The sequence below is a fragment of the Rosa rugosa genome, chromosome 6 (genome assembly GCF_958449725.1).
Source record: "Rosa rugosa chromosome 6, drRosRugo1.1, whole genome shotgun sequence".
Taxonomy (NCBI): Eukaryota; Viridiplantae; Streptophyta; class Magnoliopsida; order Rosales; family Rosaceae; genus Rosa; species Rosa rugosa.
In genome coordinates this window covers 50,611,424-50,630,005 of record NC_084825.1, presented here as the reverse complement: position 1 = coordinate 50,630,005, position 18,582 = coordinate 50,611,424, and the positions used below count along the sequence as shown (strand labels likewise).

The 18,582-nt window shown below is 38.7% G+C and overlaps 2 long non-coding RNA genes across 2 annotated transcripts; one reads left to right on the top strand and one right to left on the bottom strand.

The window, feature by feature from the left end:
• Window positions 1–11,621: 11,621 nt before the first annotated feature.
• On the bottom strand, window positions 11,622–14,538 carry LOC133713607 (uncharacterized). The gene is made up of 5 exons (XR_009848149.1): window positions 14,403–14,538; window positions 13,450–13,573; window positions 13,062–13,130; window positions 12,675–12,709; window positions 11,622–11,711 (listed from the first exon to the last, which is right to left on the bottom strand). It is a non-coding gene; the product is annotated as an uncharacterized LOC133713607 (long non-coding RNA).
• Window positions 14,539–15,051: 513 nt separating this feature from the next.
• Window positions 15,052–17,895, top strand: LOC133718492 (uncharacterized). The gene is made up of 3 exons (XR_009850330.1): window positions 15,052–15,708; window positions 16,375–16,450; window positions 17,649–17,895. It is a non-coding gene; the product is annotated as an uncharacterized LOC133718492 (long non-coding RNA).
• Window positions 17,896–18,582: the final 687 nt, after the last annotated feature.

Sequence of the window (18,582 nt, the reverse complement as noted above, 5' to 3'; positions counted from 1 at the left end):
TAGTTCACCTACTTCACTCCTTTTCTCTGTCACTAAACTTATTTCTAAGCCCCACATACTGGTTATACTCACTTTTATCACAACGTTATTCCCTAAGGTCTGAATATGTGTACCAATTCTTTTTGTTGATAGAATACATCATGCTTCGTACTCTGAACTATGTTCCTTTCACTACGTGATTTGTGCTTTCTGTGATTGAACTATGCTATATTTTCTCTCTTCAATATGACAAATGCATTCATTGCCTTGATACTTAGCAAAGGAAACGATCATGTGATATAATTGCAGATTATGGGCATATTTTTGTCTTTTCGTTTCCTTTCCTTACTTACCATCTGGTTGCACTTAAATTCCTTATTGATTAAGCCTAAGTTAAGGGGGAGAAGTAAGTTGCATGCGTGTATCTCGGAAAACTAATTGTCAAAATTCCTCTCCCCATTTGAGACGCTATCCCAACCGGTGTAACCTTTGGTTTTCTAACCCTACTGGTTCAATATATATAGCCTCTCTTGTCTCCCTCGGATTTTACTCTTGGTTGTCTCTGTGTGCAGGTTCTTTCACAAACTGTTCTCTCACCTTGGTTCGCACAAAGCAAACAACTCGACTTGGTGGACATCGCCGCCTGCCTCCTCCAGAGGAAGGCCGTCAGGCCGCTGCCAGAGCCGGTATTCTCCATCCCGGCATGCATCATGCACGCAGTCGGAGCCCTCCTCTTCGCTCCTCTTCTTCTGGTGCATCCTCTGCTGCTCCTCCTCCTGTCTCTCTGGCTAGTCTCCGTGACCAGATCTTGGTGGCCGACTGGCGAATTGCCTGCCTTACTACGGACATGGATGACATGCATTCCCTTCTGGTTCGTACTCGTCATGCTCTGACCACCCCCACACAGGAGATCCAGAACATGCAGCGCCACCCTCCCGGGTTTGACGCTCCCCGTCCTTCCAACGCCATGCAGGAATATCCGAAGCCTGTCGCCCCAGAGGAGAGCTCGGATTCCATTGATGAAGAAGAGTTTCTGGACAATGTCACCAAACTTATTGAGGAGTTCGACGTGCCCTCCCATTCAAAGGGGGAGAAGTAAAGATTTTTCCTTGCTATTTCTGTTTCTGCATTTTTATTTTTTATGGACAAAGTTATTTTCTTTTGAAGTTGTAAGTGCATAAGCACAGATACTCTTGGGATGCTTATTATTATTATTATTAAGTATTTTTATCTTGGCAACTTGGATAGGAAAAGGATGGAAACTAATTCCTTTTTCCAAGTTGCACTTTTCGTTCACAATATGTGTGTGTCTGTTAGGATACCTAACATGCAGGAATACCAAGATGAAAAATGGTCATGTGTTGAATGGGATTGCCCAAAGGGGGAGATTGTGAGTACTTGGACTACTCCCCTCAACACATGACTTTCCTAAGATCTCAAGGAAAACAGACATGCAAAGAATAAGGAGGGTATCTCTCCTAATTGCTCGGTGACTTAAAGCAAGGAAAAGAAGATCGCAGAATCATATCATGAAGAGAGATTCAAAGAAGTTAATTCACTGATCTTGAGATAGAGGTGTCTTTAATTCATATCATATTTGCCTGATTCTAAATTGATATGCATTGATTGTACTTATGCTCAAAATCTCTATATGTATGCATATCCGATTACTTGTTCAAAAAAGTTTTAAAAACCTTTCTATATTTATCTTATTTTGTAATTAAGATAAGATTTGATTGAGGGGGAGTTTTGCTTCCCTATAAAGGTTTTGAAAACTATTTTCAAGGTAGAGATTTTTCGTTGCAAAAATTGTGTCTATTGAATCACTAGTATTCGTGTTTCAATTGTTTTCTGAAAACTCTCATTATGTGTTTCATATGTTCACTTGCATAATCAATCATGCTCATAAATCATTCTCAAGATCAGTGATTCGATCGAGTGCAAGGAAGGATTGAAGATAGATTGTCTAGAAAGGTCTATTGATTTAGTTAGGAGTTAGAACAATTATAAATCAAGTTAGGATTTGTTGTTAAGTGAAAGTGTTTGTTATGAACAACACTACTTGTATATTGTAAACTCCTTTGATTCATATTGGATTGATTATTCGTGTTGGCTACGTTAAAAGCCACGCAGTGAAGTTTCCTCAGTGGAGAGGTTTACACTGCGTTAGCAAATCTCGTATTGTGAATCGTATTTTCTCTAGATAAATTCATAGAAGTAAAACAATTCATCAACACTTGTTCCATCGAGTATTTTCACCATTACGACTTCAAACTCTTATACCATGAGCTCAAAAAGAACATAGGTTGAGAAAGTTATAGGGACGATAAAAATTCTAAACATATTGATAAATAAAAATTCTAAACATATTGATAAATATGCAAATGGGGTTGCAAAGCTCTAAATTATGAATATTCATAACTTTTTGTGTAGATATCTAGCTTGTTCGAGGACAAAGCTTTTGTTGAAGAGATATAGTGAAAAAAGAATGAGTTAATTGTCTTCAAACAATACCAAAACATATGAGGAATGATCAGCTACTAATGTATAAAAAGATATTTGGTTGGTTAAACAACACAAATATCGTTTAAAAATCTCTAGGAACCCGAACACAAATCTCGAGAAACCCGAACTCGGCGGCGGCCCAGAATTGTGAAACCATTCTCGTTCGGCTACGACCCTGGCATCTCAGCTGGCCTTGGCCTCGCTGATGCCACACAGTTTTGCTGCCGAACGGGGACTAAATGCGATTGTTCAAGTATTCCCTTATGAATGGTGTTGCTCAAGCTCCTAGCAAAGGGTGTTTGGCTTCGGGTTTTGGTGCGACATCTCTGGGAGGTGGTAGATCTCGTTTTGATGGTGGCTTGGATTGACGACGTGGCTCGAAATCGGGGGTGGAGTGAAACGGAGTCGCGGAAAATGAGGCGGGTTTGTGGTGGCGTTGCTTGTGGCGGCGAGGTTTGTCATGATTTGGGTCGTGGTGGCGGAATTTCCTCGTGATTTGGGTCATGGTGGTCTTGGCTCGGGGCAGCAAAGTCATGGGGTTGGGCCGGACCAGTCACGGTGGCGAAGGGGCGTTGGGATAGTTTGGTGGTCTGGAGGTGGAGGCTGCATCTGGACCAAGTTGGGCTTGCTGGTCCTTTAGTGGGCCTTTTCTTGGGCTACCTTGGACTGCATAACATTGGGCTGGGGCTTACCTTGGGCCCTAGATCCATAAAATTTTTCTTTGTTTTAGGGATACTATGTTAGTAGTTTTACTTTCAATAATTCCCTGAGTATTTAGGGATCTATGCACTTTATGTGTCTATAGTGCCTTCGGAGTGGTACTGAATGAGGATTTACGCTAGTCTGTACGAATTTGATGTATAATGAGTGGACCTATTTCTATGTACCACCGTGGGTACTACCACACCTTCTTGATCTGTCTAGTTGAAGGCAGCAGAAGGGTATGTAATGGCCATTCTGGCATGTGATGAATGATATGGATACCCGTTTTGGGTTTGATTAAAAAAAAAAAGATAAAAATAAAAAAATAACAACACAAATATCTTGATTATGAAATGTAATTAATAATTGAAAATAAAAATAAAAATATAATTAACGAGGATGGTTCTCCCCTATATTTTAAATCTGTCAAATTTTTAGAATGTATTCCAATTGATGGAACACAAAAAACTTAAACAACTTTTTTGTTTATTATTAATTTTATTGTTTTTTGAATATGAAAAATCGTAAAAAGTATTTGCGACATGATTTTTGAGTTTCATCAGTTCGAAAAGTGATTAAAATCATTATTTGAGGGTAAAAAGTTTTGGAGCGAAAATCAGAACATGTGATATTGGCCAAAAATCATTTGCTATAGTCCACAATTTTAGGTAGAAATCATGATATGATCTTGAAGAATCTTTTTTTTTTTTTTGATAGTTTTTATGGAGTTGGGATATGAATTGTAGTTAGTTCATAATTTTTTTAACCTTTTCTTTTTCCTTGTGATTTTGAGAATAAATAAACAATTTTGTATTTAATATTATAAATTACTATTTAGAGCCTAAGTAATAGGTTAAAAAAATAATGGGGTTTTTTTTATAGAAAATTACATATAAATAACAGACCAGAGATGTAAAGACAAAAAACCCACTTTAAAAAAGATTTATATAAATAAAGACACGAGCTCAGGCCCAAAAGCCAAATGAAGCAGACCTGGCTCTGAATTTTAATGGAAATTGACCAAAATGTTTAGTTTGATGCAGAATTTACGTGCATGCCATTGAGTGAATCCAATACCCAACCCCCAATACAGAAACCCCAAAACCCAGAGCTTAAATGTTACCCAATCATGGCGACCATTAGCGAAGCCCAAGCCCAGACACCGCACCTCGTCATCCTCGAAGCTCGGCCACCTCTCCGACTCCTTTAAGCTCGAGCATCAGTTCCTCTGAGTCCCCTTCGAGCACTACAAGAACACGATCTGAGCCAACCACTGCGTCTCCGAGAAAGAGATGTCCGCCGTCATCAACGGCGTCAATGAAGCCGCTGACCGCAACGACATGCTCTGCGACGACGCCGTCAGTCACCTCAATTCCCTTATCTCCAGGCTCCAAAGCCTCAAACTGTAGTGCCCCGGAAATTTGTTATTATTTTCTGAGGATTTTTCGGAATCTAATTTGTGGTTATTGGACAGTTTCGTGGCTCGTGGACGGAGTGGAAGCGTTTCGGACGAATAATTATTCAGGAAACGTCATTTTAGGGGGGTCGCAAAGGTTGACTTTTTATTCGTTGGGTTTCTCCGAAAACTTCATTCACAAAAGTCGTAGAGCGCGTCGATACGAGTTCGTGGACATGTGGAACGCGGAAATCAGACTTCGTATGAGGAAGTTATGGATTTCGAAAAATGTTTCCATTTTGGTATAAATAGGAATTTTCCGAAAATATGTTCATAATTTCCAATTTCCATTTTCGGAAGTTTTCTTCTCTCTCTCTCTCTTCTCTCTCGACTACACCTTCAGAATCGAAGAAACCCGGCTGACCCGACTGATCCGACCTGACTTTTCCGGCGTGCTCCGGCGGTGAAACTTTCCAGATCGACTCGACTCCACCGTGCGCTCCTCCCTGTGGCATGCTCTAGTGGCGATATTCACCGTGTGCGGCACAGCAAGGCAGCGAAGTTTGGTGTATTCGGACCCGAACGGTTCTTCGATCTCCGACGTCGGTGAAGCTTCAAAAACAGGCTTGGGGAGCTCGCAGCAGCTTCCTTCTTCGATCCTTGGGGTTGGTTTGGATCGATTCAAGTGGAAATTTGTTCAGCTCGGATTGAACAATGATTCACGGCTTGCGAGGTAGTTTTTGACCCTTTTCACTTCGATTCTGACTTCATGCTAGTTAGAAAGTTGATAAGCATGCTGAGAAGAAGATCTTTGATGTTGGGAGTTTTGTGAAATGTTGAGTTTTGGCCGGCGGCGGTGCGCCACTGCCTGTGGAGCCATTCCAGCCATGTAAGGGACTGTTTCTGGTATTATATATCTTCTACTCGTCGATACGAGCGTTTCGATATATAATACGCAATTTTTAGAGTTTGTATGAATTTGTTATGATTTTTACGGTTTCGAACCGTTCGATTTATTCGATCCGTGAGGATTCGAGCATCTGATCGACTTGTGGTTTGGACATATCGATCGTGGAAGTATTCCGGCGACTTTGAGAGGTCTCGGATATGGTTTTGCCTCAATTGGCGTTACTTTGGGATTGTGGTTCGATTTGGGGATTCGAACTTTGATTTTTTTTAGATTTGTTGACTGAATCAAGGCTGTGTTTTTCCTTAGGTGCTTGATAGAGTGCATTCTGTAAGTAGTCTAGTGGTGTGAAGACGAAGCGGAAGTTTCGAGGTGAGTAAATCTCACGATATTTGTTATGAGCATGATCGATATTCGTTATGAGCAAATTTACCCTATTGTCTTGGAGTTATTACGTTAACTATGACTATAGTTGGTATTAGTGGCATTCTTGAGTGAATAACTACGTATATATATTTATGTGAAATATATATGTATTGGTGCAATTGTTGTGATATGGGCAGTATAGGACGTACTGAGTTCAGTATCGTTGGAAATAGTGAAATTAAGTATTGAATCGTGATAATAGAATTTCATTTGTTGAGATACCATGGGTCCAGTACGACCATCTTAATTGGTGATTAAGATATGGTAGCTTGTGTAGGAATATCTGTGTAATGAATCGTTGAAATCAATGTGATGAATCTTTGTGATCATTGCCATGTAAAGTTTGTGTAGGAATATCTGTGTAATGAATCGTTGAAATCAGTGTGATGATTGCTATTTGTGTGATGACCGGCGAAATCTGTGTGATGACCATCTGGATAATTGATATCTGTGTGATGACCTGCGAAATATGTGTGATGATCAGCTGGGCAATTGCTATCTATGTGATGACCCTCAGAATCTGTGTGATGATCAGTAGGATGATGACTATCTGTGTGATGACCGGTGGAATCTGTGCGATGATCAGTGTGATGACTGCTCGGTAGCGGAGTTGAATTGTTATTAAGTTAACAATGATCGAGAAGACTGCCGTGATGGTCAGGGCTACCTACAGATGACATAGTGTGGGGTTACGGTGACCACTATGATTTTAATTGCTTGACTTAATGTGACTCCTGAACTAAACTATATGGAGGGGTTACTATGAATTGTTGTGCTTGTTTGAATTGTGATTGCCTTGTTTTCTTCTTGCTTTTATTGATTGATGGCTTGATTTATCTTAAGGACCATAGTGGTGACAAAAGGTACTCTGTGGTGAGGATAGGAAGGTGATTCACTGGTTTTCACCTTTGATGTCATGTTGATGACAAAGGCTTCTAGTGGAGAGGGAATGAGTGTGATTTTGGAATTCGCCATAGGGCGTTAGAATGGCATCAAACATTGCTTGAGGAAGTCTTGTTTGACTGAAATTTGTGTAATTGGATGCTAGGTTAAGAATATGAGCATGTGGCTTTAGTCACGAGTTGACTTATGTAAGCACGATATGGAAGGAAATGGAATTGATGGCTGTAGGTGTGAGATATGTGCATATCATGTTTAGGTTGAGGTGACTTAAGAATGTAATTCTGCTTTGTGGTTTTGAGTTTACTCATACGAGTTTTCATAAGCTTACCGGGCTTGTTGTGTGGCAACCCGGTGCACTAATTTGTAAACTCGTGTAATATTTGACTCTGCGGATGTTGAGTCACAAATTACTTATGCGATTGTGCCCCATAATTATGAAAATTGTTTTGTCTTCCATGTTATTTTACCCTTTTGAATCCATTTCCTTTTATTTGTAGGAAATCTTGCATTGAAAATAAAATGACTATTTGAGGCTTGAAATGTGGAGATTTGAAGCTAGAGGAAGAAGACACGAAGATTGGAAGAAAATTGCAAATCGACTTTTTCGGCGATTTTTCCGGCAAACTTTTCCGGCGACTTTTCTGGCGAGCCGCCACTCATGGAGGGTCTTTTCTCCAGCAAAGGAGGACCATGGTGGTGAGAATCTCCCATCACTTTCAAATATCTCCCTTCACCTTGTCCTTTTGTCACCTTGCCAATTTGGGACCATTTGGGGGACAATGGTGTAAGAGCATCTTTTGCACACTTTGGGACCATAGAGGACACACATAGCTGATCAAAGAGAAGAAAAAGACCAATTCTTCAGCATTCTTGACTCCATTCAATCATCTTCATCCTATCCAATATCCATTTTCTCTCTAGGGAAGAAAACCACCATTTCCACCACTAAAACCACCATCTCCACCTCTATACCCTCCATTTCCACCACTACAACCTCCATTTCCTCCACCACTCAACACCACAACTCACCTTAGAGATCCCAAATTTCACTATTCTTACCAATATCAAGAGCTTGGAGCAAGGAGAAAGAGGTGACTACCACCACATCATGTTCTTGGAGACCCATCTCCACCACATCTTTCGGCATCATCAATAGTCACCCTTTACTCTCTATCTCTTTATGTATTTGATATTTAATAGAATGTTGAAGCTTGTGTATCTAACTATGTGTGAGTAGTGAACTAGTTGGGGCTAGGGTTGAAAGCCCTAGCCAAACTTGCTTGTATTGATGCTTTTGTTTATAAATTGATGCAAATTCATGTTGTCATTCTCACATGCTAAGTCAATAGTTGAATGCATTACTTAGACCTAATCAATTTGAGTTATGTGTTTGCCATGACATGAAGTTTTTCCTAGAGATTGATTACCTTTAGACAAAAAGGGAGCATGAAAGCACACCATGTGTGCATGTGAGGGTAGTGAGCTAAGATCACCTAGAGATAGGATTGGTTTGCTTGCTTGGTTACCTAAACTCTAAGCTTTATTCATTTAGGGGCAAAGGATTGAGACCTATCCGGTAATTGAATTTGTCTCTAGGTAGTTAGTTCTAGACTTATCCGGTTAGAGTTAATAAAATGAAAGGGGTTTAAGCTTTAGTAGTCATATCCGGATGCTAAGAGGGTAGTTGGACAATTAGTTTTGCATCATTCATATTCAATTGCTTTAATGCTTGCAAGGGAGGCAAAATGTGAAACCCGATGCCCTAACTCCCATCCATTTGATAACAACTTGTTTAGTTTAGGTTAGTTTATATTACTTGCTTTCATTGTCTCAATTTGAATAGAAACCAATCTCAAAATCAAAATCAAATATCTACACACCATCTTGCACATACTCACCATGAACTTTGGTTCACTTGTGATCCTTTGTTTGTGATTGTACATTTGCATATTCTTCTAGTTTTTCCTTAGGTTTTCCCTAGCTAGGAAAGGATTTACCAATCCTCGTGGGTTCGACATCCTTACTTAATCCCCTATTCTATAACTTGTACCTCTTGCACTTGAGGGTGGCTTCAATGCTAACAGCGGAGCGAGTCTGTATTGATTAGTGGGTTCAGGGCATTAGTATGTACTTGTTTTAAAAAGAAAAAAAAAGTTTTCCAGGTATTTTGTATTGATAGCTGAACCATCACACATGTATAATTATGAGATTATATATCGATTTTTATTATGTTTAAAAATCAGGGGAGTGACACAAACGAAAGGTAAACGAATCACAATTCAAAGAATTAGAGTGATCCGGAGTATTGAATCGTCAAAATTCGAGATGATAATTTTGAATGTTAGGCATAATAAGTAGTTATTCTGATTATATTGCGAAACTGTGATTGAGATTTTGTGTGGTGATTGATGTTGAAGCTGGAAGAGCGGAGCAAGACTGAGCACTTACAGGCGTAGAGGTGCCTGGCGAGGCTGGACCATTTAGAATCAGCAGATGTGGAGAATTTGTGAGAATGGAACAATGTGAGGTTGAACCGGATCCTTGTGAACTATATATATGTTGAGCCTTCACTTGAGATTCATGATGTCTTAGCTTCAATTCAAGCTCTTTGCCCTGCTTTCAAGTTGCCTCTCTTCCATCTGGAGTCTATGGGAGAGTGAATCCAAATGCTCTTTCTGCTTTTGAACCAACTTTTGGAATGCATTGAACTGCTTTTCGCGTTCTTGTAAGGACTTTTCAAATAAATCAAGTTGCTTTTTTTTTTTTCTCTCTCTCCTTTCCCGGTGCATATGCTACAAGTTCCATGAAGTTTGGAGTATAAGATTGTTGTATTAAATTGTTATTCGGTATAAGGTTAGATGATCATATGATCTTGTAGAGTTGTAGGAATGGTGTTTGTGTACTTTGGATGATGAGAACTGCTTTTTCCTAATTGGGAATTCTCTATTTCGTGTTTGGGATGATTGTTGTATTGGGATCCTCACTTACCTACATTTCTGTTCAATTTGGATTGTGATTTGAATAGGTACTCTTGATTAGTATAACAACTGCTGCGTTCTTTTACTGAGCATTTTGATACTGACCTGGGGGAGAGATGACAAAGGTATCATTATTACTATCTATATGAGTGTTATTTACTCATTTTCCTTGTCTAGATGTACTGATGGGGGTGCAGTAGCTGGATTAAGCGATGACGAGTGCAGTAACAGAACACGAGTACAAGTGCAGTAGCAGAACTTGATGAGTATGAGTGCAGTAGCAGGATTAGACGATGACAAGTGCAGTAGCAGAACACGAGTAGCAGAACTGGATGAGTACGAGTGCAGTAGCAGGATTAGACGATGACGAGTGCAATGGCAGAACATGAGTAGCAGAACTGGACGAGTATGAGTGCAGCGCGGCGAGTGCAGTAGCAGGATTGGACGAGTGCAGTAGCAGGATTAGTCGATGACGAGTGCAGTAGCAGAACACAAGTACAAGTGCAGTAGCAGAACTAGACGAGTATGAGTGCAGCGAGTGCAGTAGAAGGATTGGACGAGTGCAATAGCAGGATTAGTCGATGACGAGTGCAGTAGCAGAACACAAGTACAAGTGCAGTTGCAGAACTAGACGAGTATGAGTGCAGTAGCAGGATGAGATGATGATGAGTGCAGTAGCAGAACACGAGTACAAGTGTAGTAGCAGAACTGGACACTTCAAAAAAAAATTCATTTGGCCACGGCTTTGTGCCGTTGCGGAAAGTCTGTTTGCCGTCGCAAAAGACCAATGGCAACGGCTAGGCGACGGCAATTACGTCGTTGTCGTTGGTGGCGTCGCCACTGCTCATGGCTACGGCAAAATGTCATCGCAACCGTATTTAGCGACGGCAACGAGCGTAGCAATGATTTGGTCGCTTATTTGGCGACGACATGTAGCGACTGAAAACGCCGTCGCAAGTAACCTATTTGCTACAGCAGATGCCATCGCTTGTAATAAACTATGTTTTTTTTTTTAATGAAATTTTCCCTCCACATTTTATTAGAAATAACCGGGAAATTGATTTTCCCTCCATAATTGCGACGGCGTCATTGCCGTCGCCACCCCAAGTATTTTCCATATGAAGCTTTAGCGACAACCAATTGGCCACCCAATTTTTTCTGCCATTTTACACACAATCAAAAGATATAGTAAAACAATATAAAGCACCAAAATAATCCTTTCATTCATAGCTATCTCACAACTGATCGATATGTGCCAAGTTATATTCATTACCAAGTACAAATTGAAATTAACCAAACAAACCACATAGTCTTTCATAATTATAAGAATCTACCATACTAGATAACTGAAACTCTGGAAGAAACATTCCCAAACTTAACATTGTTCAAAAGCAGACTTGACCACAATACTATTTATCATTAACTAGAGGGCTTGGTGAGTACTGGAGTGTGCTCAATTTCTTGATCAATAGTTGAATCTGAATGAACTCCTTCTCCTATGGACTCCCTTCTAATTTCATGGCCACAGGAACCTATCACATAATGATACAGTATGTATATTAGATTAACATCTAATTAATCCAATGTGCACAGGTATATACAAATTCATAAAACACATGCACAATAAGGGAGCCTCATTACTTTGGAGAAGACATTAAGTAATAAAAATAATAAGAATTATAGAATTCCTGTCATAGATTTTATATCAGAACCTAACATACCAATTAAAACAAAATGCAACAGAGAAAGATCAAGGGCACAACTTTCCACCACATTTACAACCAAATATTTTCATTGACAACAATATAACGAAAATAGGAGCCTTACCTGGAATCAAAACACAGTAGATAGAGCTTATGGTAAGAGGAAGACAAATGCCACAGATCGAACACAAAGAGATTATAATGCAAAGAACCTGTAACCAAAAACAATAAAAAATAATTTAGGCAAAGTCATGTATGGAACTCTTCATCAAAATCAAAAACACTAAGATATGATGAAGAGTCATAACTAAGGTTTTTCTTTTAACATGGCGGAATAATGTCCAGACAAGAAAAAAGATATGTTTTCGAACTTGGAATATACATAAGTAGACAATCTTTAGATTGAACACATAATTAACTAGCTAGTTTGACAATCTGACAGGTAAGATATCTAACATAAGAGATTACATAAGTACAATTGAGAAATATAAAAGGCATCGTACATACAGCAGCTGTACTATAAGCAAGATAAACGCAGTTCAAATATAGTGACGTGAACTGACCTGAATGACAAAGAAGACGAAAGCTCAACTGGGGCATATATTCTACCTTGATCAGGAGGCATTAGAGACCAAAAAGCTGGAGACCAGTAACAATAATACATGAGTTGCATGAAAAAGAAATCCAAGAAAAGGCAAAACTTTTAAAGAGCTTATCTCAGTCATCCTTATTCTTAAGGCAAGGTTTATTGGCAGTAAAAATTAAAAAAAATATAATAATAATGATGGCCTACATCATCTTTTTCCCAGCAGTAGAGTAAGCTACCTAGATATCAGAGTCTTAAAAGACAAAGAAAAAAAAATACATACAGTTTTCTTCAGAAACTTCTTTCCAGAAATAATTTTTGCCTTGCAAATGTAGAAGCAACTACAAAGCTATAGGTACAACAATAATTAAGCCATGCCTATTAATCTAAAAGGAATTTGAGAAAAACAACCCAAACAAATTACCAGACCATCCTGCATAATGAAATTAGCATAATTCAAATTACATTCAATTATCTATCATTTGGTTCTAATGCTCTGAGCACAATATGTCTCAAAAAAGTTAATGGCAAAGAAGCCCATGTGATTGGTTTCTGGTAGCTCAGTTCCTATAAAAATATCATGGCTCACCTCTTCCATATGCTGAGACACATCATGAACCGCATCTGCATGACACAATCACATAGTCAGATAAATATAGGACTCTAAAGCAAGATAAAGTGCAGGGGAAACCAGAAATATACCTAAGATAACTTTAATTTCGAAGAATATGAAGATAATTCTCTAATCTTAAAAAGTTGGTTACGATTCTTAAATCTTCTAAGAGAAAACCTCCCTTTTCCTTGAATAGTTCTCTCTCATATCCAATTAAAACTCATAAGCAAACAATAAAACAAAATTGTAGCTTCCAGTAATCACACATATCTCATAATCTCATAATAAAAGAAATCCAACATATCCTGCGACAGGTAGTGAGACAATAGCTTTACAGGGTGATGAGTGACAAACAATACTGACCTTGGAATTCTTGCACAAGTTTCTGAGGCACAAGCTATGGCATTTAGCTTCCCGCACCACGCAACAGCACTGTGATTTTAAACAACAAGAGTATGAATTAAGCCAACAGTATGTAACTGCAAACATCAAACTATGACAAAACCATGTATATCAGTACTAGATCCCAAATTTCGTTCAATGCAGTAGAACCATGTCAGATGATTAAGAACTATAATTACTTCCATGCAATTTTCATTACGTCAACACTTTCATGACATAAGACGAGAAAATAATTAAGTACATTTTCTAAACTATACAACATAAAATATTGTTCATTTAAAGAAGTCTATCTAATATCTAACCCGAAACTGACATGGAACATGGATAAAGTCAATTCAGAAAGACATACCCTTGAAGGCTTGGCTGAGGAAGTTGATCTATTTAAAGCACTGCTTCTTGCAGCAGCTAAGATTGGTTGAGATTCACTTCCATCTGATGAAGGGAAAAGTGGAGTTTCTGGGGGAGTGAGAAGCCTAATGACAGAAAGTTGAAAAAAGAAGAAGTCAGAAATATGTAGTTTTATTGAATACCAATTTAACTTCATACAGAATTATCCAATTTAGCAATTCAAGCATGAACTAAATGTATCAAATTCTTGTTCACTTGAGTTTAGGTAAACATTTCAAGAAATGAAAACAACCAGACTCTAGCACAGTAGCAGGCACATTTGAACTAATCAGGCTAATACAAACACTAAGCATAACTGAACTAACATGACACAAGTTTATATTGAGCAGGGAGACACTTCTTTCAGTCTATTTATTAAAGGATGCTTACATTATGGTTTGAGGTATCTCTCACAGTAATTTCCTCACCAAGGTTACCTACCTCTCACACGTCTTCACAGGAACATATCTATCTTTTCAGCGACTGACTTTTCTTCTTCTACTTCCCATCTCAAATGTTTCACAATTTTTTTGTAACCTTATGTACCACAAGTCTAATACTTGACAACATTACCACAGCTTGACAGAGATGTAAATTAGATTCTGAAATACTGGAAATACAAAATGCACTCAGAGTCTATAAGTCCATAAAATCTATCTTCTTTCTTTTTCGGACATTCTCTACTGGATACTTCACTCAATCAATTTCAATGTGACTCTAAGGCGATGCTTTTCTTGCCTTGTTCTACTCAATACTGCAAATTCAGCTATAACTTCAGAAAAGCTATCACTACTGGTTGATTCTCTAATAGCATATTTTAGAAAGAAACTTTCATGAATCCCACAACTCCAAAATAAACAAAATTAATTCCAAAAACTAACAAAATTAAACTAACAAGGGAGATAATATGCATACCCACTCAAAAGCACAAGACAAGATGCAGGCCACAACAAAAAAAACGGACAGATCTGATTGATTTCTGGGTATTAGAGTACTCAATACTGTAGATTCAGCTATAACTTCAGAAAAGCGATCACCACTGGTTGATTCTTGACTTGGATACACATTTACGCAAGCGTACGTATCATTGTCAAGATATGGAAATATTATGCCCAAAGTTTATCGTACCACGGGGATTAGTGGCTAACCCACAATCCTTGGGTAGTCGGAACTAAAGTCACTAAGCAAACAAAAGAAAAATAAAGAAAATAAAATAAATAAAAATGCTACTCTAAGACACCAAGCCCTAGCAATGCTCGGCTTTGGTTTGCACCGAAACTGTAATACCCCGAAAAAAATCCAAATTAAATTCCATGGATTTTTAGAAATGATTTCACGATAGTAGGAGCGAGTACGAAGCTTGGAGAAGTTGTGGAATTAGTTCAAACAAGTTTTATTCGAAAACGAACATAAGTTAGGGGCTCGTGAAAAGTTGACTTTTTATGCTTACGGAATTTGGGAAAATGTCCTTCATGAAAGTCGTAGAGCTCGTCGATACGAACTCGTGCATATGTAGTACGCGAAAATCGGAGTTCGTGTGAATTAGTTATGGATTTTTGAAGATATTTCCATTTTGGTATAAATACATTTCTATTTCCGGAAATTGCAAACAAGGACAGAATTTCCAGAATTCCAGAAATCCCTCCCCAGTTCTCTCCCGAGCCCAGCCGCGCCTCCTCCTTTCGCCTCCATCGTTCTCCCAACTCCGGCCACCTTTGGCCGAGTTCTTGGAGGGCTTTTGCTCGCCTTGGTCTATACATGAAGTCTGGGCAACCAATCGAACTTGAAACGAGCTGGAGAAGAAGAATCGAGACCGAGAAGTGGGACTGCCAACGACAAAATCGCTCTTCCCCCACCGTTTTCTGGGCTCTCCTTTGTCCGGCCATATCTCCCTCCACAGACCTCTAATCGACTTGCTTCCAAAAGCAAATTCGTTCGCCCTGAAGTCCTTTAAAACTTTCAAGAAGACATCGATGGGAAATAACCATCGTGGTGGTCTCTGCAAGTCGAAGAACATGGTGCAGCCGAGTTGGAAATCGCCTCACTTCGCCATTATTGTTCTCCCTCCTCCGGTCACCTTTTGCCATTTTTCTTGAAGGGATTCTGCACTCCTGAGGATGTAGATCATTTATCCTAAGGTGGGTTGCATCAAATCGAGCTGTGGTGATCGAATTCGCACGATTTGGAAACTAGGGTTCATCCGATCTGAAAATGTTGTGAGGTAAAATTCGACTCTTTTGGCTTATAATCTGACTTTGGTGTAGTTATGAAAAGTGAAATTGGAGTTGAGATGAAGGACTTTGATGTTGGGAGTTTTGTCAAATTTTGACTTTGGATGGGTGGCGGCGCCGCCACTGTGATGGTGGTTTCCGGCGACCTCCGGCCACCTTAAGGACAGTTTCTGTCCATTTTTGTGTTCTACGTGTCGATACGATCGTTTGCAGATATAATTCATAATTTTTAGAGATCGTATGTTTAAGTTATGAATTTTACGATTTCGATCGTTCAATTTGTGATCTGTGAAGATCGGACCGCCCGATGGAATTATAGTTTTGATATGTTGATCTTATGACTGTCCCAGTGGCTTTGTGTGGTCATGGGCGAAGATCCGACCGTTGGATCTTCGTATAAATGCAAAACAGTGATTAGGGAGGCGATTCGTGAGAATCCGTCCGTCGGATTTTCGTATAAATTTGTGAAGATGTTAGTAAGGACGATTCAGAAAGATCCGACCGTTGGATCTTCGTGATGATTTTTGGAGGGTGATCCTAAGGGCGATCCGTGAGGATCCGACCGTTGGATCATCATTTAATTTCGATCCGACCGTTGGATTGTCGTTTGAATATGTTTTTGAGTTATTGGCTAAGTTAAGGTCATGTGTGATTAGGTGATTGACGGTCTCCCTTGGGTGAGCGATTTCGGTGTGTATTGTGTTGAATTGAAGACGCAGCGGGAATATCGAGGTGAGTAAAATCGCACATGGTTCATTTACGAACCGAAATTCAGTGATTGAATTCTATAGTGATTTTGTGAAAACTGTTTTAAGAAAATCAATATTTGTTTTAAATTATATGGACTTGATCGACTACGGTCCATAGGTAAGTAAAATGTATTTAAAGTATAAAAATGAATTTATCGATTTTTAAATGCATTTGAACTATAGTTGGTATTAGTGGTCATTCTTGTGTGGGTGACTACGTATATATATATTTACGTGGAATATATATTGGATGTGTGGTATTTGGTGAAGTGTGGAATTGATGCGATTGATTTACAATTCGAGCATTACTCTCTAGAAGATATAATTTATCTCATAGGTTGAGTTGAGTGTGATAAAGAGTAATTGAGTAAAGTGCTATAGTTGAGTCGTTGAGATGAGTTAAATGAGGAGTCGAGTGATTTGAGGCAAATATTTTCGTAAGGGTGAACCTTGGCCAAGGTGACACTCTACGATTCAGTTAGAGCTCTAGTCTGTCTGCCATCATACTGAATGGGGTGATTAATATATTTAATCATAAGCCTGTAAGTATGATATACGTACTGAATGGGGTGATTAATATATTTAATCATAAGCCTGTAAGTATGATATACTGAATGGGGTGATTAATATAATTAATCATAAGCCTGTAAGTATAATATACTGCATGGGATGATTTATATAAATAAATCATAAGCCTGTGAGTATATATTGAGTAAATAGTTGTTTGTTTTTGCGTAGTCATGTTGAGACGTGAGTATAATATACGGTATGAGATGATTAATATATTTAATCATAAGCCTGTAAGTATGATATACGTACTGAATGGGGTGATTAATATATTTAATCATAAGCCTGTAAGTATGATATACTGAATGGGGTGATTAATATAATTAATCATAAGCCTGTAAGTATAATATACTGCATGGGATGATTTATATAAATAAATCATAAGCCTGTGAGTATATATTGAGTAAACAGTTGTTTGTTTTTGTGTAGTCATGATGAGACGTGTGTTGATTGATGCTTGAAGTGACGTTGTGCACTTCAATTATTATGCTAAGAGATACTGAAATTGAATTGTTACTTTAAAATCGTGCAATTCCTTGTTTACTCATACGGGCTGTCAAAAGCTTACCGGGTTTGTGTTGTTGCAATCCCGGTACACTATTCAAATTGTGTAGCGGGTAATCCTACAGGTCAGGAGAATCAGGACGGTGATCGTGCGGGTTAGAGAATTTGTTTTAGTTTTACAGCAATTGTAATTGTGAGGTGAGTTATGCTCATTTGAGCCTTACAATATAATTTGGTGAGAGTGTGCTGTAATAAACAAATTTGAGATTTGGTTTATGTAATATCGAGCGATGTGAGGTGTGGTTGTTTTGAGAAAAAAATTCAGGTTGTATTTTTGTGAGTTGTATTAATTCATGTTTCGGATTTGAATTTGTTATTCAAAATTCGGGGCGTGACATCCTATTTCCACAGTCAGTAGAGATATGGCCATAGCCACCACACTCATAGCATTTAGGTTTTCCAGAGTGAGTTCCTTTGAAGCTTCCTTTTCCACTCTTGCCATTGTAGTCACTGCTGGTACTACTTCCGCCATAGATGTTTTTCCTAGAAGCATTTGGATTTCTAGAGGAGTTCTTGCTTTTGAGAAATCTTTTGAATTCCTTTGTCAGTAGAGCAAGATCTAGTGTTTCTTCTTCCTCTTCAACTCCTTTTACTGCCTTGAAGGCTACACCCTTATTCTTCTTCTCAGGTTTCAACCTCATCTCATAAGTTTTGAGATTGCCGATGAGCTCATCAAGAGGGTACTCATCAATATCAAACGAGTCCTCAATACTGGTGACTTTTGAATGGAATTTTTCTGGCAAGGCCATGAGAATCTTTTTGACAATCTTATCTTCATCAAAAGGTGCTCCCAAACTACGACACTGACCGGAAATTTTAAGAATTCTACCATGGAAATCATCAATGGTTTCATCATCTCCCATGGTCATAGTTTCGAACTCAAAAATCAGTGCTTGTAATTTCTTAGCACGTACCTTTTTATTTCCTTCATATGTAGTCTGAAGAAGATTCTATGCCTGCTTGGCAGTATCGCAGTGACTGATC